The 27,923-nt window shown below is 34.1% G+C and overlaps 1 protein-coding gene across 2 annotated transcripts in view; it reads left to right on the plus strand.

Annotated features, from left to right (window-relative positions):
• LOC105215500 (uncharacterized) overlaps positions 1 to 27,923 on the plus strand; it is a 465,848-nt gene that overhangs the window by 263,702 nt on the left and 174,223 nt on the right. For both annotated transcript variants that reach the window (XM_054230743.1, XM_054230744.1), the window contains one exon: positions 490 to 529. The gene's annotated coding sequence lies outside the window, so the exon portion shown is untranslated. The remainder of the gene's footprint in view (positions 1 to 489; positions 530 to 27,923) is intronic.

Below are 27,923 nucleotides of genomic sequence, written 5' to 3' on the forward strand. Positions count from 1 at the left end.
TGGTGGGTTTTCGGCAGACTAAATATTGTCTTTGTTTATGCATGCTTCACTAGCGAGAGGCAGACTGGAGTGGGTATTAGCGCTCCTAACGGTTACTATGAATGCCAAGCATGCAGATAGCGGTAATAGAGTTAAAAGCTTTGAGCAAATAAAATAAACTAGCTAAATGAATGAGTGATAATAAACAACGAAAGCCGGGCGACAGCAGAATAAATGCGTCCAATGAAAATTAAGCGAAACTTGGTCGACCAGAGACAGAGTCGGTTGAACTGCTCTCTCAGCGCTGTCGCTTCGCTCAGGGACTAAACAAATAAATTAATTACATAACTCCAAGTTTGCATTGAATTTGAGCGGAACGCTGTCAACAGTTGCCCAAACAAAGTTTCGCTTTCACTCATTCAGTGACAATTTAAATTTTATTTGAGTTGTAAATATAAATAAAGTTATTGAAATGAAAAATCATTTATCTCCAACTTTGTTTACTTTCAGACATTAACTTGCAACGCGGTCACAGCAACAACAACTAAAGGTGAGTGGAAAATAAATAATTTAAGTATACAATATATCTACTTAAGTAACGGTATTCCGCCAGCAAATAGCAAATTAATATGACAATAATTAAACTTTATGAAAGCACAGTTTGATTGGCCATGTGCATTGTGCGGCGCCTGTGGTTGTTGGCTCTGCACGCATAAAATTACTACACTGACTTCTCGCGGAAGTTGCAATATCATTGCAGAAAAATGTGTTATTTAACTTAAGCGATGCATATATGTACATATATATTGTGGAAATCACCACTTGCCGCAAGAATTTCATATTCATAGTCGTATTTATTTATACACTCAACGCTGCATGAATTACTTTATATGCGCTAGTGATGAGACAAGCAATAGGGTGGTGCTAAAATGAAGGTTTTTAATTAATTTATTAGCTATTTTAGTACTCGTTTGGTTTGAGAAAATTCTGAAATATCACTTAAATTGTTGCCTACCTTTAGGCTTCTTCTGAAATAATTATTATAAGGTGTACCCTGTTCGGACTTTAATCAGTCCGATTTACCATACAAAATAAAAATCTTAATTGATTTTTAATTGAATTGAAAATGAAATGCAACTCTCTGACAAAGATCGTAATTATATATTACACGACGGTAGATGTCGCTGCTAAAAATAGCAATCAACTGATAAAACTTACCAACTTCTTATGAATAGCAAAAAGAAAAATGTTTAACAGCTGATCGGTTATCGAGTAGGCGTCAGTGTAAAAGGCAAAAACCGGTTTCTCAATCAAAATTTTAATTGATCAATTAATTTTAATTAATTTGGCTGAGTGAAAATCCTATAAGTGTTCGTCTGCCACAATTAGATAATAATTTTAATTTCAATTGCTCCAAAATGTAATTGAAATGGCTTTCAAGACTGAAATCGACGTGGTTTGGAAAATATTTTAAGAATTGGATTGGAGATTATATAGTTTATAGAATTTGCAGTGTTCTAACTAATTTTTTAACTATGTTTTTGAAACATAAACTATATCATATTATCAATTTATTGAATAACAACAATACGTAATCTATAATATATAATCATAGTAATCCCGAAACATGTATTTTCGCTGAATCTGATTTTCAACCACAACAACCACCCACCCTAATTCAAATAAAAATACAAATTATTTACCATATACATAGCATTACTCCAGCTTCAATTATGTTAATGGCTACTTTTGCGTACGTATGGAATCTCTCATCAAAAAGCAATTTTGTTAAGCTTTATCGAATGGCATGCATTTAAGTATACAAATATATACATATATATAGGGAATATATATGCATGGCACTTTGGCGGTGTTTATTTAACGCATATGTATGCTTGAATATATATGTACAAACCACAGCCATATGTTTGGTCCAACTTCCATGAAACGGTAAAAACTTGCAGTCAATGGAACACAACCCGTGCAGATAAACAGATAAATAATAAACAAATTGATTTATAATTTTATGATTTCGCATTGAACGTCAAGGTTTTAGCGTGCAATAATTACACAGAACAAAATTATTGGTAATTTGAAAAACGATTTTGATTAGCGATTTCGAAGAGTCTTCACTAAATACATAGTGGATTACAATTTACTGGTTGTGTCTCAGAGTTTAGACGACCGTAGTGAATTCCGCATCAATGGATTAAGCTTAAAACTTGTCCTTTAATTATTATTTTTAGATGAAGTGAAGTTAGCTGCAATTGTGTTTCATCTTCTTTGATTAAGTAAGAAGTGCAAAAATCCTCATTCAAAGGTTTCTCTGAAGAAATCATATGCATTTTAGGAAGAGTGGCGTAGATATACATATTTATTGACCTTAAAAATTATAAGGTATGATATATTTGAACCAATATGGAGTATTAATTAAAGATCGTAGCTAAACAATAGTTAAGACTCTAACTAACCAACTGCCACAGATCTCAGGATGAGGTTTTCCTTTGGCGGTTATAGGCGAGTTTACAGCAGCGCACCACTCCTTCTACCTACTCGCTGTTTGTCTTCCTCTTCCTGTTGCCTTTTTATACTCTCGCAACAAAAGTTGCAAAGCGAGTAAGTCATACAACTAAACGAGTTAGATATAGAGTTGTCCGGTTGTCTGTCTGTCCGTCCGTCCGGATAACTTGAATAAAAATTGAAATATCTTAACGAAACTTGGAACACGTATTCCTTGGCACCCTGAGGAGATCACTTTCGAAGATGGCAAAATCGGACCATCTGCAGTCGATTCTCTTACGTACCCCACCGCACACCACGAAAATAGTTGAAATCGGAAAGGTTAGGTTTAAAATTACTAAAAGTGCGTTAACTCACTAACGAAAAACGTCAGAAACACTAAATTTTACCGAAGAAATGGCAGGAGGAAGCTGAACTCAATTTTTTTTACAAAATGGAAAATGGGCGTGGCATCGGCCATTTATGGGTCAAAAAACATATCTCTGGCTTCTCTTACCGAAAAATTGTCGAAAACGGACTACAAATTTTCAAGGCCCAGATATCGAAAATGCTGAACTCAGCGCCTAAGGGTGAATTTTAACCGAAAATATGGGTAAATCACTCAGATAATTTAATGTAATTCAGAGGAAATTGTTTTCTTCTAATAGTGTGTCTCTGTTCCAAAAATTATTAAAATCGGGTCATGACATCTCCTAGCTCCCTTACACCTAATTATAGGTTTTTCAAAAATACGGTGGGCTTTATTCAGCATATTTGTGTTGGTTAATATGTGAGATATCTTAGCAAAATATAGTGAGCGTATAATCTTGGATATAGTGTACCTTGCTGGTGAAAGTTAATGAAATCGTTTCAGGAATTACCTCAGCCCTCATATCTATATATGACGATTTTCGTTATTCTATTAAACTTTATGCCGAATTTATGGGTAAATTTGTGTGTTATCGTAATAAAATGTTTTCAATAAATTGCGAGAGTATAAACTGTTCGGTTGTACCTGAACTTAGTCTTTCCTTACTTGAATTATGTAAATATTTATAATATAGAAACCTAAAAAATTAATTGACACACAATTTATGTTGCATTGGTATGTTTAATTGTGTGGTAATTAGAGTTCAATTAACTGAGGTGTTATTGGTTGGTAATATGCTAATTGAGCAAACATATTTTGTTCCATATTTTTCGAGTATTCTTGCCCATAAATGTGGGTCTCAATCTACATCAGCTATGTCAGTTTTAGAATAAATAAAAGCAAGAGTTTCATACCTTGATACTTAACTAACTATATATATCCAAAACCTTTGCATTGTAACAGACAACAGTTAAAAAAAATATTTAAATATTTTCTGCGAAGCGTGCTTTGTTTTCATTGAAGTTTTACTTTCACGAATGTTTTGCTATCAAAAAAATATATTACACCAAATCTCTTCTTTTTTCTCAGTATACTTCATGCGATTTTCATGATCCATTTATTGCACGCATTTCCATTTTTACACGCTTTTACTTCATATTTATTGTATTTATTTTTTATTTGTTTGTTTCTTCTTTATTGTTGTTGTGCATATTTTGGTTTATGATGGCTGCACGTGATTCCATGAATTAAATGCTTTTCAATGTATTTTTACGCCCACACCATGGCGCACTGTTTTGTGTTGTTGCAACGGTGTGGATTTCACAGCTTTATTGCTAATACTGTTTTTGTGTTCGGCGATATTTTGTAAACATCACCGGAATATTTTTCGTTCACATTCGTTTTTTTTTCTTTCTAAATAACGGCTTTGCGAACGAAATACGCGTTGTTGCTTTTGTTTTTGTGCCTCCAGCAATTTAGCATGTAAGCGTACAACAACAATGCGGAGTTGTAAATAAAAAAGTGCATGATAGCAGCTTAAAGTCCGGCGACAACTGAAAAAACAGCAATCATCAGACCAACAAAAATACTGCATATTTACAACAACAACAGTGTGAGTGCTATGCTGAATGTGGCAGCTCCAGTATATAATGGTCAGTCAACAACAACAAGAACTTAACTGATGGCTGGGATTTTTCGTCGCACACGTGACTTGAATTAGAACAGCAGGCGAGTGGTCGCGACCATCACGGTCAGCTAAAAGCCAAATTCATTCTACTATTTGTTGTTGTTGTTTTTTTGGTTTTTGTTATTTCGGCCATTTTCATCATAAAGTGGCACGACGCGTACAACGTTGCATTGTGGCATAAAGCATATTGAAGTCACTGGCAAAAACGCTGCCATAAATGAATTTAGGCCGCTGAAAAAAGGTCACTTTTTCATGCTGAGCTTATGTTGTGGGAAAGTGCAAAAAGCGTGTGTGTTGTTGAATAAGAACGCCGAAGCAAAGCTTTTATGTGCGTGCTATGTTATTGGTCATGCGAGTGAATTTCTGGTTGGCGGAGTTTTATGCTGTACTGTTTGCTATTATATTTGTTCCATTTCTAAAAAAATATTTTGGTGGGAAAAATGTTGAAGAATAATGTTCTGGCAATTAAAAAAACGTGTTGATCTGGCACTGGATAGTGAAACAAGAGCAGTACATAAAGAATAAATCAACATCATTCTTGATTTTCATAATGAAACCTAAACTCCTATTTAAATTCTCACACTGAGAAAGGCACATTTTTAAGCGAGACCCATATTTCTGCGAAGCGTGCTGTTATAAGTAATTTTTTGTATGACGTTTAATTCTGTATTCAAATAGACCCATTACCTGAGATAATTGCTAATTGAGTCAATGACTATCACATTCATACTAATACCATTAGGCTAATTCAATTAGTATTTAATTACTAGTAAACGTAATCTGATACATGCTATAGTACATATTTCAAACTTAAATTTTTATAATCCTTCTGAGAATTTTCATTTGTCAAGCCAACTAGCGGTAGCAATTATTTATCTCTGTAAATTGACATCATACATAGAATTGAATGTGAATCTTTTACTAATTTAGCGGCAATTGAGAGCTAATTGACATTCAATTTATGCTAAATTGTGTCTCAATTAAGGTTGAATTTTCAAATATCGTCAGGATCGGGTATCATATTTTTAATTTCGGGGGCCATATTTTTGACAGATAATTCAAGAACTTCACAACGTGAGTTTAATTATTCTCTATATTAATTTCCTTTGACAGCTTTAGAAGGGAAAGTAATACTGAATAGCTCAACACTTTTGGCTTAGTGGATAATTATATAATTGAAAGTGATATTTAGCAAATGACCATACTGAATTATATTATTAATTACTTTTCCTTGACAAAAAATACGTTTCTTTTTCTGATATTTTAAATTCCAAGTCTTCTAAAAACCCCAAACAAAGCTTTAAAATTATGAAGCAATAATATTAATAAAACATATTTAAATATATGTTTTCATAGTTAAATCCTTAGACATATATAATATTTCTTCAAACTTCTTTTAATAGGTTCCATACATTCCAATAATACAATTTCATATAATTTGCATTTCGTTGCTGACACAATTACCCTTAACGCTAATCTACATTTTTGGCACCTACAACACTTTCATTGGTTCAGCAAAAAGCCAGAATAGTTAGCGAAAGTAGTTTCAAAATTATTGTATTGTACTTTGATTGCCAAAAGCTCGCTAACGATTTGTTCGGTATTTGTTGGAGTCCTGCCAAGTGGCTGGTCACTTCGCATTGAAGCTTATTGAATGCTAAATTACTTGACCAATTAAGTTCTGAACGTTGTAGAAATGCTTGTTAGTTGCAATTATTTTATTTTTGAATGCATTTAAAGTATTTTTATTGCTGATGTTGCCAGATCCGAAGTGTTTTAGGTATCATCAATTCTACTCAGATATGCTGAAGAATAATTTCTTAATGGAGTAAAGTATAATTAGAGGAAATTAAGTAAATTAGAGATTATATTGAGTTTCCTCGACGTATTTTTCATTATTATACTTCAGGGATCCGAGCTCATGAGCTAAAAATAATAGTTTTTGATTTATAAATGTTTATATTTAGTAAAAGTATTTGTGGGCATAAGACGCTGCTGTAGTCAATTTATTTTTTCCATTGGCTTAACAAGAGATCATACAGAATAGAGCCTCGTTTAACTTCTATACAAAATTTTCTGGAATTTAAAGCAAGCACACTTTGAATTTTCTTCATTTCCATTTACTTTCTTAGTTTTCAAAAAGAATAAAAAATACACATAAATATTGTTCTTGTGACATTTTTGCCTACAAAGAAAGTGTTTTAAAGGAAAATTAAAATCTTCAATTCTTTAAAATCGAGTACCGCACCTAAAGATAGAGTGTCTTTAATCTGCAATGAGCAACTCTGAAGCCTTGTGGGAATTGAGAATCACACATACAAGCATACAAATCCACACATATCTTTATAGATATATATTTCTATTTTTTACTTCCTACCGCTTCAATCATACCGAAATCCACTTACCAACGCTGACATTCATTTCCACAACACTACATAAAACATGTACATATAAATTTGCTTGATCTCACGCTCCTCTTCAGTGTGTGTGTCTGTTTGTTCGGAAATTTTTGTGTGCTCATTTATCGAAAATCGCTTGTAATACATTTAAACTGTCATTTTCCAGCATTTTCACCATTTAATTTCCCAGCTTGTCCAGCTTTTTGTAGCGCTACTGTTCCGCATCTCTCCGCACAGCGGTAACCCATACTTTGGCGTCGTCAATGTACTACAAGTAACTGTTTTTGTTATTGTCACTAGTGCAGCAACGCAATTCATATAATTTTTCCAAGTCACCACTATTACCAGTTTGCTTTTTCCCTCTTTGCTTCTTCTTCGTCATTTACTTTTTGCAAGTATAGATTTCTTGCGATTTTTTTCCACGATTACCGTGTCTTTTATTTGCGCTGTAGCTATGTGTGTGTGTGTGTTTTGGTCCACTTCTCTTTGAGCACTTGCATTCTCGGTGTTTTTTCTTTTTTGGCGTAATTCTCTTTCTTCTGCTGTTTGGCTATTACCGTTGGTCGGTATTAAAACACGTTCGCCATGTTTGTGTACGATTTTAATGTTTATCCTGTCAGGAATGCCATTGTGTTTTGAAAAAGCTTTAAGCAAAAAATGAAAAACCACACATTAAGTGAGATCCCTCAATTCGAGTGAACGAAAATTTTGAAATGAGTTGGGTTGTTGGCGTAAATGAGCGCGTCGGTGGTCGAGGAAAAAACATGCAGCAAAGCTTGTGCAGTTGACGGCAATGCTAGTGGCTTACAGTCACATGCTGCTTACCGATATACTGTACTATCTATACACAAATATATATGTATATCCTTGAAATCGTTTGGCCATTGTTATCCTTGAGCTGAGTAAATTACACTACATCGTTTTTCACCGGATTTCTGCGTTGATACACGTCCATGTCATGACATTCCAGCAGTCGCAAGCTGTAACGGCACTTTTGCGGGTAGTTTGCGGTGAAATTGATTAAAGTGTGTTGAGTTTGAATTGAAAGTTGTACAGGCAGAAATATATAAGTGCTTTTCAGCAGTACAGAAGGAGAATAAAGAGAAAAAAAAGAAAAAAATAGTAAAGCATAACACATTATTAAATTAAATTAGCGGATATGTTCAGAAACTATAGCACAACTGCGGATAATTAAGTACTTACTAGTGTTGTTCCTTGTGTATTGTCCTTGAAATGATATGTCGCAATAAGCTCGCAAAGTTTACTCATTCAATAGGATCTAAAGTAACCTTTATGCTTTATTTTCGCATACTCTATTTTCATAGCATACTTTTAAGTGCATGCAACTAGCTTTAATTGATATACAAAATATAAAAATTATTTTTTTTAATATGTATGTGTAGCCAAACACCAAGAAGTTTGGGAGCATCACTCATACGCCGTGGTGCCATACCAGAATATATTCCATTACTGAGTTAAAAATTTTATGAAAATTTTAAAACCGGATTTATAATAAAATAAGTGAGATACTGATACTGTATAAACTGTAAATATTATTAAGGGGGGGCTAAGGTTTGACAACCTTTGTTTTTCATTTTTTTTTTGTAATTTTTTTCTGAATCATCAACATCTCAAGAATATTGTTCTAAAGTTTTAGGTCATTCGGAGAAAAACTAACGAAGTTACAGCAGGTTGAATAACGGTACCTCCAGCTATCTGCGCTGTACAAAACTTTGAATCGATTTTCCCAAATATATCAAGTCGGTGGCCAGCCTACAGAAAAAACTACTGCATCAATCGTTTTGAAATTTTGAACAAATATTCTACATGTCGAGTTTCTCCAAAAATTTTAATTACTAACAATTTTACAATAACAAATAGGTCGATTTTTTCGTCTAAAATCATCACTATGGCTTGAAAATTGTACCAAAAATTGAAAAATTTAAAAATTAGAAAAAAACTCGACGTCAATTGAAAGATAAACTAATAAACTAAAGAAAGCATTTTGATTTTTTGGTTTCGGTTGATCTAGTGGTGCTGTAGGCTGGTCACCGCACAACAACTTTTTTTCGAGGTGCCTGCAGAGATCGACGATAAAAATTTTTTTTAAGTATCCTTCAGCAATAATTTTTCTAAAAAAATTCATGAAAAAAGGTCTTTTTTCGACGAAACAAACCTTACCCCCCCTTAAAGTGGCATGAAGTGAGTTAATACTTCATAATATTCGTAAAAGTCAACACAAACATTATTTCGAAAAATAGAGTTACTCATACGCCATGGTATATTAAGAATTCATATGAAAATACTCATATTTACGGAATTTGTTATTCACTGACGTTGATTTTTGTCCTAGAAGCTTAACTATAATATTTAGTTGTGAAAATACCTGAAAATATCTTATTATGCAACGCCAAATTGAAGATCTGCAAATCTGTATTCGAAATTTTTGATAATATAAATAGAAATTTACAGCCCTACTCTGTGCACTTTACAAATTCAACAAATTTCTAATTTGTTAAAATTTAAAATATATTAAGCATTTCGTATTCTGTGTCTAAAATAAAAAGCTTTTTTCTTGATAAATTGTTAAAAAAATAAAATGCTCTTGACAAATAAAATATGTCGTTGTGGATAGTTGTGATGATGTGGATAGTTGTGATGAAGCGAATCTGGGGTTGTGAAGCCAAACAAAATACTTTGCATCAGGTCTGGGAGGCTTCAGTCGATATCTCGACATTAGAATCGGATTGATAGGCTGATAACCGGTCAATCGTAAATCAAATTTATCAACGAAGCCTTAGCTCGGCTAAAACAAACACTCATCCAAATAACGACCTTTTGCATGGAAAATAGGGCCAGATTCGGAGCATGGAATATTTGCGCATTTTAAGAAACTTCACATCTAGACCAAGAGTAAAGAATTTATTGTGAAATTGAAGTTAAATTATTAACTATTTTGCAACAAAATATTGAAATGCATGTAAAAACGTATGTACGTTATAGAATAATTCAAATAAATTTTTCAATTCAATATAATTCTACAGAAATCAGCTGCTTCTGTTTAGATTATTTTGTTTCCCACACCTGTGAGGAAAAGCTATGCGTACTGAAGCTTTTTATTTCATCAAAATTGTCACAGAATATTTCTTACTTGATGAAAATATGAAAAAAATGTTAATTTTTTTGTTAATTTGTCTACTGCACGGAATAGGGCTGTTAGTGTATTTATAAATATAATTTCACAATAGAAATTATTTAACAAAATACATAAACAAATAAAATATCTGATGATATTTAATCAATATCACCCCTACGCCTTGGTGATATTAATTATATAATTGAAACCATACAACTTGAATTAAGCTTCTTTAGCACTAACTTAACTAGACAATATACAATAGTTTTGTTTTTACTTTATTTACAACATACCTATGATATCTATATTTGTAAGTAATTAACATGAATTAGCGCACAAGAGTGAATACATGAGAGTTGATTAAATTAATATTTATCATATTCAAGCATTTCCTTCACTACTTATAGTTTTGATGTATTCATGTACTCACGTTTGAACCGTACTGTATATGAAGAGAACTTTATTGCATTACTCACTTTATAGAAATAGAATTTGATTTCAATTACAAATATAATTTCAATTGTTTTTACTTCACCTTATAGTACACTAAAATATTAAAAAACCATCTTAATTCCTTGAAAATCACTCATACCACATGGTGTGCTATTAACCCATACGCCACTGCTAATGAATTGGGTGAAATTAATTTTATAATAACTATTTATTTTCATTTTATTATAATAGATCTACCATTCCATAAGCGAAATATTGTTTTATTTGTATCTCAAACATTATATCCATTTGATAGAATATATGACCATACGTACTCACTACAGTCTAAAGTTGCTCATACGCCCGGGTGCACCTCTTAATCTTAAATATCATATCCATGACATTGCGAATAATTCAGATCATTTTAGATATATTTTTTAAAAGTTTCAAGTAGACTCGAAACATTTACACAAGTATGGCTGTCTCACAAAAAAATTAAAAAAATGGTTTGGTGAATAATTAAATAAAAAAAATAGAAAAATTTTTCAAAAAAACTGAATGCGCTTGGCAAAATTTGCATTAAATTGGTAAATGAAATTATGCATTAATATATAATTACAACAAAAAGTGGCGTACTTACGAGTGTACATATGTATGTATTGATGTTAGGGAAGGAAACTGAATAATTAAAGAATGCTAATGTAAATACATATAGTACTCGAAAGTACATTTATTCTGCATGTATGTATGCTCTCGCATCATGACTTCCCTCCAAAATAACACGCTGGTTTTATGCTGCTGATTTTTCCGAATTTTTTTCCACTTGTGCACTAACCAAAATACAACTTTCAGTGTTTTCTTGTTGTTTTCACTATCACCACAACCCACAACCATTGCATGGTGCAGCGAAAAAAATTTATTAGCGCGAATAATTTAAACAAGTTTTTATTTACTTGCAAACTTTTCAGTCATCAACAGCGCTGCGTGGCGCTCTCTATATATATGTATGTGTGTGACTGAGTGTGTGGCGCGTGTATTTGGCAAGCGTGAAATGAACATTTTGAAGTGTGCAATTTGTGGCCGGCGTATATTTGGCGCATTAACAAATCGAATCTAATCTTCAATGGAAACTAATTTAATTTAGTTTCGGCTTGCGTTCAACCAACCAACCAACCAACCAAACGAACGAGCGGCGCAAAAAACAGCTTAAAACACCGAAAACAAATATTATTTGAGAGGTTTACAGACAGACATATCTATACACATGTGTATTTGCGTTTCACCTTTTGCCAAAGCATTTCGAAGAGAGTTTGCAACTTTTTCACTGCATTTTCACTGGCATAAAAGTTTATAAACATGAAATTTCGCTGGCAAAAAGCATGTCAAAATGAAATCACATTTCTATAAGCACTTGCACATGAGTGTGTGTGGTGTGTGTGTGCATGGCAAAATGTTCGATGTTGACTTTTAATTAAAATAAAATTCGCTGAAGCGCGAATTTCATATGTTAAATTTCCCTTTCATGTATTTTCCTTCAGCCATTGTGTGTGCGCTTGTGTGTGTTGCTTTCTTACTTTTTTGCTTATCACTTGCAGCATTCTTCCAATTCGTTACACACATTCTGCTGCAACAAATGGTGCAAATGCGTAATGTATTATGCTTATTTCTTTTATTTCAATTTATTTTTTATTTTTATTTATGACTTTTTCCTTGTAATTGTAATATTTTCTCTGCTTCCTTCTTCCATTACTTAACACTTTTGCTGCAATACAGCTAATTTTCACTTTCCTCAACGACTCATACTCTTTTTCAATCACTTGCTGCCGTTGTATTTAGCCGCAGCAACATTTCAACTCATCGTCAACACATTAATTTCAGTCATTTCATTTCATTTGCGCTTTTGTTTGTGTAATGATGCCCTTTTTCTTTCGTTTAATTAAAGTGAAAGCGGAAAAAATGAAAAAAAAAACTCCGTGAGCAATTCACACACTAATTGATATTTATGTAGTTTAAATACTCAAGAAACAGTGAAGAAGGTGGTAAGACTGTACTAGTATTTAACTTTTGAATATTTGAATAAAATGCTATCTATGCACATACGAAATACTTAAGAACCAACTCATACTTAAAATGAAGTAATTTTTATGTCATACATCTTTGTTTATAAATAGCTTACTATATTGAATGTATAAGGGGTCCTATAAGTATTGTGCTTCGAAATAAAAGTTCCCTAAAAAGAATGAGCGTTTGATCGGATATGATAAAAGGAAAAAAGACAATATCGGTCGGGGATTCGATTTCAGTTTTTGAAAAGCAAACCATGTAGTGAAATGAAACAGTGCTTTAAAGCGACCGGCGATGACGACCTTCAAAAGACCGGTTTTGTTGAGCTATGAAAGATCTGGGGAATAACATCACAAAAAATAAAAGGAATTTCGAAGTAGGTTCGTCAGAAGAGATTCCTATTGAAGACTGCCCTTATGCTCAAAAAGGCGATGACTACTGCTTACTGGGATTCACAAAGTGTAATCTACACCGACTACATATGAAAAAAAACACGGCTCCTCTGTGACAAATTACTGTGCCGTTTGGACGCCGAATTATTGAATACATTACCTTATTTGACTAGGCAAACTGTACTTTCTACCCCTAAACTAATAATAATCAACAAAAGACCTAGGTTGGAGTAGTGCTAACTCTTCAAACAAAGCAAACTTGTACTGCCGAACTTTGGCCTTGGTTAGGAAAGCAGATCAAAACATATTTATTGTACCTTGGTATAAAAGAAGTCAACTCATTACTTTGTCGCATGTATCTTCATCAGGTCTGCTATTATATATATATATATATATTTGGCGTAGGAATTGCGTTAAGCAATTATAGCCGAATCACCCAGAGCGCGCCACTCGTTCTTCTCACCAAATGAACTCAAGTCACTTTCCACTTGGTACTTCCAACGGAGTGGAGGTCGTCCTCTTCCGCGTATAATGAGCGATCTGTAGAGTTTGTTTTTCGTTCGTCGAGAAAGGACTTTACTTTTCAATTGCCTACTCAGTTCAAAGTAGCCTCTGTTTGGTCTTTCACTGGGGAGGTTTTCGTAAGTGCTGGGTTCCAAACCCTATGCACAACCGCAGAAGCGGACTTCGCCTTCTCACTTTAGCTCGCCTTCAAACGAATGTCTATTGCCTACCCAGAGAATACGTGAATGGCATAAGTGAATTGTTACATATGCCCCCAGGTCTGCTATTGGTCTTATTAAATTCAGTTCTCACCATATTTCATATCTTCGATTAGGTGGCTGACATTTTTTTCATTTTCAAGAAACTGTCTTGATTTTCCATATCTCTATTTTTGTACAATTGGTCTTTGCGTGGCCTTACAACTTCCATTGATTATTAGTATTCATTCTTAGAGCCTTATACCATAACATTCAGATTTATAGTTTTGCAAGTTTTTCAAAGATTTCACTTAACTCTTCCATAGCTTTATCCTTGTCATAATGCATTGAGATAAACCAATCCTGATAAAATCTCATGCATAAGAGGATCCAGCAGTGATCTGGCATTTATGCCTCACCACATGTCGAGGGTGCTGCACCGGTAAATGCGATCTTACACTTTTCGATTCATGTTTTCCAGTATAGTTCGAGCCAATCGATTACCATTTTATTGTACCTAAATTTCTTTCCAGCAAGCTTTCAATTGATATCTTAGAATAGAAGAAACACCCGGAGGTCATATGCTGAAGATATGTATTTCGAAGCATATTTATGAAATTTTCTTATCATTTTCATTGACTTCTGACACGATGAATTTGTGCGTTGTCAGTTCGCATGGCATCCACCGAGCTTTTCTATACTAAAAATTTATGAGGAATATAGCTTGCACATTCCTTTCATATCCCAAGTGTGAAACTATATTCATCAACCTCATATTACGTTCATCCAATCTCATTTAAGAGTTTTTTTTTATTTTCCATCAATGGCAAACACATTGTTCATTGCTTTCGGTGCCTTTATAGCCAGTACTAAATTTAATATACCAGTTATTAAGGGTTTAGGTTTTAGGTTATATTTAACTTATATATTCTTGCTTTACATATTTTAATCTGGAAAGCATTTTACGAAAATGTAACTGAATCACCATTTTTTGCATATAAAATATGTGAATATTTTCACACTCCAAAATTCTACGAAAGAATTCTTAGCTTCAAACACGCAGATAATTCTTTGAGTATCAAAACTAGATTAGTTGCTCACCAGCACAACAAAAACAAGTACACGACAATAAAAATTGTAACTACTGCAAATAGAATTCCTTATAACAGCAGACAACACATGCGACTACATGACAACAACAAATGCAAGCAAACTAAGTAACTAACACATACTTTACGATGCTCCACAGCCAGAATGAGAGTCAAAGCAAAGTGACGAAATGAAAACAAGCAAATAATTAATTGAGGAAATTTCCGGTGATGATGCCATTATCCACACTTCTGAGGCAACCTCTCGCCTGAGCACTGAACGGTGATGGAGCAAGCTTCCATTCGTTAGCGTCAACTGGTATTGCCACTCGTCATTTCGTCCTGGTCTGCTGTACTTGTGTTCTCAATTTAGCTTGATTTGCAAATATTTTGCAGCATTTTTCATCCGTCTTTCATTGGGGTTTGACTTTGACTTTATTTGTTTGCTTTAATTTAATCACTTTTCCTGTAACAAATTTTTTGTGCACTCGCCGAGCGAGTCAAAGTCGCAATAAAAACGAGCAACGAAGGAGCGAGGAAGGGAGAGAGATTGTAGACTGCAATGGCGGGCTACCAGAAATAGGTTAGAAGTGGCGAAGCGTTGCTGAATTGCAGACAACTTAGATGAATTTTTATTTGCTGCACACAAGCGCATCGTTTTTGCGCAGCTTTATGCTTTGCCCCATTTATTTGTTGTATGTTTTTGTTGTTGCTGCAATGTAGTGTTTGTTTTTGCTGGTCAGCGAGTCGTGTTGTAATTGGAAAACTCATTTTGCCTCAGCAGTCAACAGGCAACAAGCCATCCAAGCAGCTAGGCAGCCAGCCAGCTAGCCGACCAGGCGGTCATTGTCAGCTGCAACGACAACACTTTAACGCTACTCTAACGGCAAAAACATACCAACAACGGACAACAAGTATTGTGCCACAGTTGTTATTGGTGGCACAGTCGTGGCTAAATCATACAGTCGCTTACTCGCTGTTACTTTCCGCCTCAACGCTCACCTACACAAGCTAAAACTCGGGCGTTGCGCCACTTCCAACTCCTCGGGCGCACCCTTGTTCAGTTTCCTGAGTGACAGTTGGGTGTTTGTTTTAAAGTTGTGCGGGTGTTAGTTGTTATATTTGGGGACACGGAAACTGAAAACAAAAAAACACACAGAGCGTCAAATTGAAATAAATTGACAAAAGGGAGAGACAATGTGAGGCAAAGTGGGGCGGCTGTAGGTCTTTTCAGGCAAAACTTATAGAAGATTCTTATAGCATATGGACATTTGAAAACAATTTGAGAAATTTAAAGGAATTTACTAATAAAAATAGTGGAAAAAGTGGAGCCAACAGATACGTGAAATACTGGAGATGGCGCTTTCGACAGCGCAGACAGGAGCCTCGACGACTCTGTGAAACTCCTACGGTTATGCAGATTTGAGAAGCAGATCCTTCTCTCGATGAACAAATAATACGCTCTATAAGTCTCTCATCAGTCCCGTCCAATTATATAACGCAGAAACATGGACGATGACTAATCCAAATGAAAAAGCACTAAAAATGCCTTTAAACATACTTACAGATTCCGACTTAAAATTACACCTATAGGAAAAATTTCTAAACGTCATATATGGGCATATTGTATGTATTCGAGGTACAAAGCACCAAATCATACATTTGTTTAGTAAACGAACCCTAAAAGTAGGCAACATTTTTTAACTAAAGATTAATTTAAAATTTCCGGGACCTTGGAGATAGTTGAGATGTAAATATGGAAAAAATTTACGTTAATGTTTTCTAAGCTACACTGTGGTTGTATTAGAATTTTTATGTCCACCTCAATTTTCGAAGTGCGAAGTCTTACCATGGGTAAGAGTTCCCTATGGACACTGTTTACTAGACATACATAAGGTGAGGCTAGGGATCCTATCTAACGTAAACTGACATAGCTGTATGGAGGAAAAAAATGGAAAAATTTAGTAATTTTACAGGACAATCTCGGAGAAATTCTAGAACTTTTTTCGGAAACTAATTAATGTTTTTGTAGAAATTCAACTCGTTGATCGAAAAACTACATTACTAAATTTAATAAAATCCCACTGTGCACAAATGAATATATATTATAGAGAAGCAATACCTTGTTTAGACGAAAAAAGGAAACAAAAACAACCAAAAATGGAATCATTACAAACAATCGGCATGACGTTTAACTGAAATTGCGAAAGAGCACAAAAAAGTCAACAGCACAAAAACAAAAAACCAACACTAATTTAATGTTTTAAAAACGAGAAAAGGGTTGTCCGCGTTGTAGCAGCTATTGCTATTGCTTTTGTGGTTCCAACACCAGCTCACTATAGGTCTTCTCATCTTTCCTTCTCCTACACTTTTATTGACGTCATTTGTTTGTGTTGCAATCGTTTTGTCGCGCGCCTGATTAAAGCAATGACTCGGAATACTTTTGACGGCTGTATATCCGGTGCTTCGACAATTTCGTCTCATCCCCCAGTCTCTACAAAGCTACAACAACCTCAATCGACTCAGCTGTTACCCTTTCACTTTTTCAAGCAACTCATTGTATTTTCATTGTTGTTGTTGTTTGCTAATTTTGCTTGCCACGCTTCGTAAGTGCGAAAACACAAAGGGGCAAACAATCGAAAGCCAGCAGGCGACAAGGAAACGCTTAGTCACTTGAGGAAGTCAAATAATCAGGAAAAATCAGCAACAGAAAAAAATCCGAAAATTGAAACGAAGCAATGAGCGCCGCAGCTGTGAGGTGGCAACACGACAAAAATGCGTTAATAGCTTTTGTGTTTTTTCCTTCAATTTTTTTCGCTTTAATTTGTTCTCTTTAAATTTCCTTTTTGCTAATCCTTTTTGCTCAAACACTCGACAATTTCGTGCTTCATTTCGCGCAAATGAACTGAACGCCTTTTTATGTGTGCATTTCTTTATGCAGCGCCCCTCTATTTGGCTTGTGTGGTATAACTCAATTTTCGTTTCCTATTTGCCGTATTATTGCGACCCCTTGCAGTTTTCTCATTTCCGGCGCAGTAATTGAAATGGAAAATGTGCAAGCATTTTTTGTAATGTCTTAATTATTGCTTAGACAAAATAAAAAAACAGGAAATTCTCACTTTGAAATAAATATTTTTGCACACATATGTAAAACAAAAGGAAAATATACTTTTATGCATAAATATGAAAGCTCATAGGTGAGCTCAAAGCTTAGTACATCGATAGTCGTACTAGCAAAGTTGACCAAAACGATGTACCGAATCTAAAAATTATGAACTCGTTGTAACTTTTGATTATAATTTCATACATGAAAGCTTATTGAACTACGCCACCGATTCTTAAACCTCAGAACTATTATTCGCACTCCCTAACTTGGATTATAGGTTGATTTAAGTACCGCCTGAAATCTTGCCTATTTTAGTGAATTCTCTTTCAAAGCTTTTTATGGAGCTTTCACGACTGAGCTTTCATATCAAAATTGTTTCAGAAATCTATTAATACTTCTACGGTCTCCTTCTAGATTAATACACGATTGTTGAATTAATTTCTGGACATTTCTGCTGGCTTGAAGCATGCTGTATTTAGTAAATACTATGTGAAAGTTTTTTCGTAAAGCTTTTAAGATTACTGCATATACTTTCGTAGATCTCAACAAGAAAGCTTTCAGTCTAAATATTGTTTAAAGTGAATTGCTACCTATTTAAAGTTGTAATTCAATAAAATTAAAAGATAAAATAATTACTATAATATGGGTTTTAAATTATAGTTCCAGTAACCTTAGCACTAAAAATATATATCGAGAAGGTTGCCATTATTTTACAATTATTTAAATAAAATCGATGAGTTCAAAATTAGACATGTTATTGGATAACCTCAGTTGAATATGTTTTTGAAAAGTGTTGCCACTTAGTTTCAAATTTTATTTTATGTTAAATAAAAAATAATCTAAACAACAATTTGAACTTGAGAGCTTGAGAGGTTTGGTGCTAAAAATATTTTAGCGACGGGTTGCCACCTCTTTATAAAGTAACAATTGCTTAATATAAATACTATATTGCTGCTTCATTTATGATGAATACGTGTATCAATATTTTTAAGTCCACCACACAAACAACAACTCTTGTGGAGTAGATAAATCGCATTTCCATTTGATTTATAACCACATATGGATATATGTGCATAAACACGTAGATATAGCTATAGATGTAACGCTTATCAGTGTATTTGAAATGTTCTCATCGTAGTGAGATTTCAGTTTCAATGCACAAACAAACGTAATTGTTTAATTGCAAAACAGGAAAAATGGAAATAGGCGAGGAATGAAAAAAATATGCTTGCAAGTGAAACGTATGCCGCAAACAAGCTGTTGGCTAAGCAAATATTCGCTTTGAATATTAATTTGAAAATTTTGAAATCCCCACCGTTGTAGCCTTTTTGAGCACAGCTTGCCCATTTCACCGTCGGTTTTACATTTCTCTTGTTTTGTGTGAGTTTTTCATGCGTTCAAGCTACACACTTTACTGCAACAATTTCCACTGAATAGATATTTACACCATAAATAACCAACTCATAAGCATAAATATACGGCTTACCCCAGTGTGAATCCAGTAGGAAATTGTGCGAGCTCAAATTCTTTTGTGGTTATGAGTTTTGTTTTAAGTCAAATTCTTTAAACCAATAAAATATACGAGGAAAAATATTTGACCATGCTATTTCCGCACTAGTTCCTTTCGGCTCAGTTCACGTTTTCCTGCAGGGTATGTTTCCATTATTTGAGCATCGCAGCACTAGGCTTTAGAGGTGTTGCATTGCACATGATTTTTCCATATTTTTTTAAACACATGCATCACATATTCATCCTCATCATCATCCTTATCACCGGAGTGCCTACAGCAGTAACATATTAACTTCACCGTTGGGTAGTTGGATGGACAGCCGGCTCATGCGCTTTGCTGCGAACGACCGCAAACGCATATATTCGCACCCGAGAAAGAGTGTAATTGAAAAATGAGCGCACAGCAAAAGAATTCTGCCAACGCATTTTCCAAAGGATACATACACGCATGCACACGACTCCAGAGACTCCTGATATGCATAGACACATTGAAATATTTAAGCTGGCATATGTGCGTTGCCTTCGTTAGTGATGTTTTCAAACAACAACAACGACGAAGCACTTTTGCATTTTTCCTTCATTTACCATATTTTCATTTGTAGCGACAACACCTTCCATCCTCCGGTCATCGCTCATTTACATGAGTCCTCGTGTTACACGGTCCCCTCCCCACACACCTAAATGGACAGCTATTTATTATTGTTAACGTTAAAAACTCTCTTCGTTTATACACGCATAGTCTTAAGAGTCAACAGCGAGGCGGCTCGTAAATATGGTGTAGCACCGGGTGTGGGTAGGCGGTCGGTCTAGGTGTCTGTATTCATATGAATCCACTCGTTGTTTTCACATTAAAAAATGCCATGCTGTCCATTCGCCGGAGTTGTTGCGCCTTTGACATATGGCTGCACCCAAATTGCTTAATGCAAAAGTGTTGACAGTCTTCTGTGTAGCCTCTGTGAGAGTTCTGCGTTCTTTTTCCATAAAAACTGCTCATCCTTTTTATTACATCAAAAAAATTGCATGTTTCCCTGTCAATATTGCGCAACATAGTTGATTGAACCCGCTATTTTGGCACTGCGGTCAGTTCTTTTTGCAATCTTTTTCGCTGTCTGTGGCAGATAGTCACAGCAAATTAAAACAGTGGAAGGTATAGTAGGCAGAAAGTAATAATACTGTAAAAGGAAGTATCATTCAGAACTCTTTGATCTAGTAGCGAGTATATTAGCGCTTCTCTACCTACGCGCTAAACTAAAAGCATCCAGACGTAAAACTCCAATATATGAACCGATATAAGCACCTCCTCCAGAGACTAGCTTTAATTTGATAGAAGAAAATTATTCGAGACAATTATTCGTACTTCAATCTCATTCAGCTACCTAAGGAAATAGAATACGTTTACTCAGCGATAAGTCTGACCGCTTGAATTTTGAGTCCTGCCAAACGTCCAACAGAACTTGAGTTCTATAATTTGGAAAACATATAGGACTAAGAGTTTGCTTTCATATTTAATCAAACAGGATCGTCTCAACCTCTAATCTAAAAATTCGCATACCCTGCTGGACGTTACCGATGCCAAGAACCTAATCATGCCTCCAACGGAATATGAGATCCAGCTCATGGAAGGATAAGTGATTTATTTATATTATTTAAACTATACCAATAATTTTGATAAGATATCTATTTAGTTATAAACGATATTAAACAAAAGATTTAATATATAATAATACAGTTGAACTGTAAATAGATGTAAAATGGAAGTTATCTCACCTCTACTTTAAGCCGATATACAAAATGTATTTGCGTAAAGACGGGAAACTCGTATCGGCATCGATCAAGTCGACGAAACAAGGTGTGCGAGGTGGTCATTCTTCAAATAATTTAGAAAATGCTGAGAACATAAAAATTCATCGCGCCCGGTCCATTCCGATTTCATACGTAGACCCAACTATAATGAGAGGCATACAAAAGTTGTTCATACAATTTTTTTACAATCTCTCTGCTTAACTAGTATATGCTGACAACTACCTTCAGAAGTGTGCAAAAAGTTAAATTGACCATTCTCAGTGTGTTCTTGAAAGGAAGTTGTCGTTAAAATACAATACAGCATTATTTATGCACTAAATGATGATCTCCTGCTTGGCTCAAAATCGTTCCAAATCTACATTTAGTGATAGCAACTCCAAGTAGTGCAATTTGGAACCAGTACCACAATTAGAAACTGAAAAATTTTGTAAAAAGTGTATTCGCAGAGATTTGGCTTAGAAATTGACACGTACACACACAAATTCATATACAAACGATTAGAGTTTGATCCTACTCAGACATACACACACCAACAACAACAGACAACCGATTATGCCATTATAACAGTATACTCAATGCCTAGTAAGTGCTCGATATGAGCTTGCTCTAGTGGCCACAACTAGGCATCAAGCTGAGCACTTGCCGGCGAGCGAGTTAAGCGCAGCAAATTGCCAAGTGACATGCAGCAACAAATCGAAACACAATAACAACTACAACGCCGACAACAATAGGCAATAACAGCTTCAAAGTGGCAAAAACAATACTCGACACACTACTCATGTCATCGAGCAGTCAACCGGCACACGCTCGCTTAAACATACATACATACATACTCGCCAGTGGTTGGTGAGATTTGTAGGGTGACGAAGGCGTGTGGGCAGCAACGCCGGAAAACAATTTCCAATTTTCACAGTTTACAAGCAATTGAAAAGCCGATGTGGAAAATTATGCTGTGCTGATCAGGGAAAATCGGACAGCAATAAAATTTTATTGCGCAATAAAAATGTGCTGTGCCCGGCAATTCAATTGGCAAAGCAAGGAATCCGAAATTTGTTTTTAGCTGCCCAACGGTGGTCGAAGGAGTTGAAATGGCAGCGGTGGACTAAGCAAATGTGCAAAAAATGTGTGGGTTGCCTTGTGAATTGGAGCTGACCAAGGAGTTCGAGTTGTGTAAGGTAGCGGAAGCAATAAGTTAAGTGCTTGTATGTAAACGCAGAAGTATGCATATCGAAGTGTTAGGGTGGTTGAAAAGAGTTAAATTTTTTATAATTGGCACATTGAATTTGAAGAGTATTATTTTTTTTAATTTGTAAAATTAAATATAATATTTTTTATTTTTATATTAATGTGTTCAATAATATAAAAAATGTTTTTTTTTTTCTTCAAAGAAAAAATAAAAAATCCGAACATTTTTATATTCCAAGAACATTAAATTAAGCTTGTTTATTATTATTTAGATTTAAAAAGTTTTTGAAAAAAGTTTTATGTGAAAGAAATCGCCACCCTAATATTTGCATAATTGTAAAAACACACCCTTTAAATTCGCTGAGGAAACGTAAAAAAAATCACTACAAATTGCAATATCCATAAAATTGTGAAGGAAACGTACTGGTGTAGGCAGAAAAAATTAAAGCGCCAAGCATGCAAACAGCTATACATCTATGTATGTATTTATGTATGTACATTTAGACTCAAAGCCATAGAAATATCCAAACCAGTGTATAAGGTTTGGAGCTGTATATCCCAGTAGAAAAACATATTCTTATATAGTCTACTCACATACTTTTTTAATGGCAACCCTATTGAGACAAGTATACAATACTTGAATAACTATACTTAATTAGATGTTTAGATATTAATTTATTGACGGAAAATATTGAATTGATTTTATTACAATATTTTTAAAGATTTTTTTGTAATACTTTTGGTGGTATCAGTATTGTTCTATCAACTTAAAAACTGCGCTGAAATATATGTAACTCGAATTCTATCAATTAAACCCTTTTATTATAGAAACGTTGAGAATGTTGGGTGTATTTTAGCAAGTTTAAAGACCTACATATCCTTTTGCGGGATCTCTCATACCGGATTTTATGCTTTACTTTAACTTTATTAATCACTCAAACATTTAAAAATGTATAGAATAAATTTTAGCTAACGGCGATTAACTTTCAGAACTCGAAGAAACTCTGAGAAACATAATTGGAACTTAAGATTCTTTAAAACGATATCATAGCCATTGAACTAAGGGCAATTTTTAGTTGATGTCGCGTTACAAAATTATTCTCACATATATATTTGATAAAATAGTAAGTTTTATGTAAGCCTATTCTAATAACTGTATATATTAGTACTTCATGCTAATCTGGTGAGCTTCTCAAGTACAACTATCTTCGAAAAAGCATACTTAGAATCATTATCAGCACATAAGAACCTTAGCACAGCTATCTCGGCTGGAGGAGCCATCATGTAGTTTTTAGAATAGAATTTCTGAAAGATTTTATTACTTTTATGAAGAATCTATAGTCACAACTTGGATTATATTATGAATGAAAAATTTTTGACAAATTTCCTTCAGAACTCGTCAATACTACCACTGGGTAATATGCTCGATTTAGTCTATAGTGCTAGATGCCATAAAAATCGAGCGTAACTCACATTTACATATGTATGTATAGAAGCTTATAAAGGCAGGCCATAAATGGTGTCCGTGCAAAAAGAGGTGATAGCTAAACAACGAATCAAACAAAACAACAACAGCAAACAACGGACGCAAAATGCAGTCTAGTGAAATGTTGTGGAATTAAAAAAAAAATAACATAAAAAACTACAACGAGCAGATGGAGAGAAGGGAGACAGCGTGAAACACTGCTAATGAAGAGCAAATTGCTGTCGATAAAGCTGGTGATGATGATGGGGTGTGGCGAGCCCTTGCGTTTTTTATGCCAGAGGTGAAGCCGTTAAATGACCACAAGTATGCGCTTTTAACACGTGAATATTTGTAACGGTATGTTGAAGTGATGTCAGCGGCGCATTGCTTGTAGCTCGAGGTGTTGGAAATTGGTGGGGTGTGGTAGATATTCATACAGTTGTGATTGAGGATATATATAAGGAATGATTAAGTTGAAAAATTGCAGTTAAAGGGAGACATTTAAGTTAGCAAATGAAAAGAATATTTATGTGTGAAATATATATATCTTACTTCCAACACACCCTTTCCTTTCAAATTACACCCAAACATTGAATATCATCCGCCATATAAAGTTAAAAGTTTCGCAATTTAACTATATAAATATTGCAACTTTTCTTAAAATATTTTGCCAAATGATAAGGCCAAGAGAAACACATTGTCATTCACAACCAAGTGAATATGCTGGCTAAAGTTATACGACTGCATAAGTGTGCGTGTGTTTGTGATATGCTTTTATGTATTTTAGCTTTCGTCGCTGCTTGAAAACTTTTCATCCATATGTTGAGCAGCGATGTGCGATTAACGCTAAACTTTAGTCGCAACAATGTTTGTGTGCAACCCTGAAAGTATGCAACGAAAACTGCAACAAATGCATGTTGCAAAGTTTGGCACTTCCCGCAGCAGCAACAGCAGCAGCATATGCAAATAACAATCATATCTATATAGTTTTTATATGCTATATGTACGTGTATAAACAAACATACAAACTTCTATATATTTTTCATACAATTCGAGTTTTTGCATGCATTTTACTCATATACGCCGGCGGATATGCAGAAAATTTTACTTTCATGCAGTTTTTAGCGTGCCCTGCAGGAAAATGATACGATTTTTTTTTAGTGGTGGTGGTATGCCAAATAGCCATTCTAGATAAAAATATTTCTAGAATTTCTTTCTCATAGTAAGCATATAGAAAGCAGTCTATGGAATTCAAAATTTAATTCTAAAGGGCTAAGATGTGTATTTTAAACAACTTTTAGTTAAGCGATGATCACTAGTCGATACTTGTAATTTGATTTCCTACCAGAAGTCCACGGGAAAAGCCACCGAGAGTCCTATGATGGCTATGACCGTCTCTAGGGGACCTTGTGGATACGTAGTAAGACCGGCTGACACATTGTACGACAATGGAGATCGTAAAATAAATGGTATATACATCTCGACTAGCATTATAGGTCCAATATACAAGTTTCGAAAATTTTTATTTATATAGAAATACTTAAAGGAAGTATATGGGGAAGACAAAATTCCCCAGAAGCAAATATTTTAACTGGATAAAATACCGATATAAAATATTTTAAAGAACTGTATATCTGTTTCAAGGAGACTTTGATATATGATATTGATGCAATTTACCTCTATATTTATTATTCTAATTATTCTAAAAATGAGGTTAGTTCAGATAAGATAGAGTGATTTTTCTTCATTTTGTTTATAAATATCTTTATGAATTGTTTACAAATTTTCCTACAGGGCGCATTTTCCTTGAGTAACATCACGTGAGCATTCTAATAACAATATTATTACTTGACAGGCATTAGGCCGGATTTTTACATCAAACTGAATTGTTAGTTTCTAGATTATTAATATTTAGGAACAACCTAAAGCTAACGGATTTTAAAAAGAAGGTTCAAATAATCACACTCTTAAACAAATTTGGATGAGTTTGCCTTAACTACTTTTAGCACACGAACTTCAGAACTTTCGGCTACAAATTACACACTCCACACACCAACAATGGCGTTCTACATTAATATACAAACATACTATATATGTATATGTCTATATATCCCCATATGCATAGTGTAACAGTTTGCATAGTTTTCAAGTTTACGCCATGCAACTAGTGTTGTTTATCGTTTAAAATATTTTGCGAGAAATGCAAGTGCACTGAAAGCGGAATATTATCATAAAATTATTTTCGCTACAAAGCAGTGAGTGTTGATATGTTTGTATGTGTGTGTGTGTAAAAATATGCTTGGAAAATCTTGTGCGGATGCAAAACTTTTACGCTGATTACATAGTGGAAAAATTACATAATCTTTTAGTGTTCGAACACTTGGGTAAATCTTATCTTTTGCGCTTATCCTTCTGCATACAAATATAGACATATGTATGTGTACATGTGTGCGAATGTACTTAGCTTTTAAAGTGGTATAAACTGTTATGCTCTTTAGCAAACTTTTTTCTCATTCATGTTTTTAATACATGCACCATTTTCAAGACGAAGAGTAGTTGAATTACTGAAATATTAACATATATTTAAGTACCATAATAAATATCACCTGATTTTGTAAAGAGATTTTATGTTATGACAAAGGGTAATAGAAAACTACTCAATAAATGGCGCGAAGAGTAAAAACTTAGTTCTAAGTATCGCAAAGGTTGTAAAATTTACCTTTGATTCTCCCCCAGCCTTATGGAATAGACTATTTCCTGCTAATTTAGGAACGGTATTTAATTTGGCAGCCTCTCAACTGTTGGATTGGACCACTATGCAATATTTTTGGAAAGAAAATAAGCCAATGTGATTGTTATGAGCCTTAGCTTCAAACGTAATATGCTATCTACAGATTATTGAACACTACTAATGGTTGGCTCGAACAATGTGTATTGATCGAAACTTGATGAGACGACGTATCTATAAAAAGTTTGGTTAAAGTCTACCTGGTTAAGCATATAAGTTCTGTAAGAGCTACCAATATTCCTATGAGTTTTATTGATATGAATCTGTTTACTGTATAGCAGCTAGTTGAGCTCCAATGTAGTTGAGCTTCAATGTAGTTGAGCTAGAGTTTATCAACAGCAGTTGACTGCTTTGGTATTCTAAGAATCACTGTATATTAACTGAAAACAGCACGTCTTTCAGTTTATTTTTCAATAATGGCATATCAAGCTTTTCAATAGTTAACTCATTTTTCATAAGCTCATTACAGATTTTGGCCGGACTGATCCATAATTCCTTCCGATAAGCTTTTTTTGTATGTCCTTTGCACTTCGTAGTGAATTTTAGAATTTTGTGAAAGGAGAAGAGAGGACCGTTCTTCTTGTTTCTTTTATAATTTTATGAGAACTCGGTTTAAAATTATTACTAAACGATCATAATTTCCGAAAGAATTATAACTTTTTTTCTTGAACCTAAAGAAGTCATACCTCAAACTAAAAGAAAAACTTGTAATTTTTAAACACAAATACCTTATTTTTTCGTTATTAATGAACGTAACAGTGGTGAGTGAGTATACTGCTATATCTAAATGTTAAATAAATACTTGTCACTCAAACACTTGTGTTCTCTCAAAATAAAATAGACACTACTCTCTTTAAAATATACACTACTCAACACTTCTGGAAATATTTTAATGCTTTCGAATTAGTAAATGATGTTATTGAAAATCTAAAATTATATATTTTAGGCATCGTATAATTTTTTGGTGAATTTTCAGTCGCTTTCTTAAAGAAGTGAAAAAGAAGTCCCTCATCTGAGTAGCTATGATGTTATATTGAACTACAAAAATATTCTTCATTAAACTTTACAGTGAACTGCTGACAACAGCTGATATCGAAAATTATAACTTTTTACCCGTCTCTAAATTTTTGGTCAGTACTACTAGAGAATCCATACTGGAACCCCTGCCATTTTGGTACAAAATTCCCCAATTTATATGTGTCTATGCGATCTTTTGGGTTGCCACACGTATTTAAATGACAAAATTATTCTTCCCTCCCTGTGCATTTAACTTATATAAAAGTATTATTTATTTTCGCATAAGCCATAAAATAATTAGCA

This window comes from Zeugodacus cucurbitae, chromosome 5 (genome assembly GCF_028554725.1).
Source record: "Zeugodacus cucurbitae isolate PBARC_wt_2022May chromosome 5, idZeuCucr1.2, whole genome shotgun sequence".
NCBI classification, from domain to species: Eukaryota; Metazoa; Arthropoda; class Insecta; order Diptera; family Tephritidae; genus Zeugodacus; species Zeugodacus cucurbitae.